The sequence below is a fragment of the Plasmopara halstedii genome, assembly GCF_900000015.1.
Source record: "Plasmopara halstedii genome assembly, contig: Scaffold_42, whole genome shotgun sequence".
Classification (NCBI taxonomy): Eukaryota; Oomycota; class Peronosporomycetes; order Peronosporales; family Peronosporaceae; genus Plasmopara; species Plasmopara halstedii.
This window is the reverse complement of record NW_020186963.1, coordinates 45,335-46,270: the sequence shown is the minus strand read 5'-3', so window position 1 is coordinate 46,270 and position 936 is coordinate 45,335.

Below are 936 nucleotides of genomic sequence, written 5' to 3'. Positions count from 1 at the left end.
TATAGATCACAAACGGCTTGGAGCCGAGCAGGTGGACCCTGAACTTGACAAGTGTATATTTCACCGCAAGTAGCTCCATGACATGAAGTCAATGGCTCTTCTCTGCAGCTTTGAGCTGTCGAGAATTGAATGCGATCACCCGATATCGCCCCTTGGCGTCTGCTTGCAGCAGTGCACAGCCGATGGCAAAGTCCGAAGCGTCACAGACGACACTGAAAGGACTATTAAAGTCTGGCAGCGTCAGTATTGGTGCATGCAGGAGGCTGTCTTTGACTTCGTCAAAAGCCTCCTGATGTTAGGTGTTTCAACACCATTCCGCATCCTTTTTGCCGGGTCATTTCTGCGTAGTTTACGCTGTACTTGTGCAAGTAATTGGTAAGACCAAGCCACTTACGCAAGTCCTTCTGGTCTTTGGAACAGGCCAATCTACAGTGCCCTTGACCTTAGCGGGATCCGCTCGAAGGCCATGCTTCCCAATGAAGCACCCTACGAAAGTGCACCAAAGATGCAGTTGTCTGCATTGGCGTACAGTTTGTTCGTACGCATGCACTTGAGCACAGCTCTCAAATGGACGATGTGGCTCTCCTCAGCCGTCCTATCGTGCTCCGCACGACTGCGAGCGAAAATGTCGTCAAAGTATGTCTATGCATACGCCCTGTGGGGCCTGAACAACTGCGTCGCAAGACGATTAAATGTTGCTGGTGCATTTGACAGCCCTTGGGCATTATCAGCCACTCCCAAAGCATGCCCCTCAGAGTGCTTACCGCTGTCAGCGGAATGTCACTTGCTCCCATGAGCAATTGTTAATTCCTATCTACCAAGTCGAGTGCACTGTACTTCGTACATCCCACCAAGTTGTTCTGAAGAACATCCTTTCTAGGAATCGGTATCTGTGCCGGAATGGTGGCAGCGTTGAGCTTAGTGTAAGCATGAACA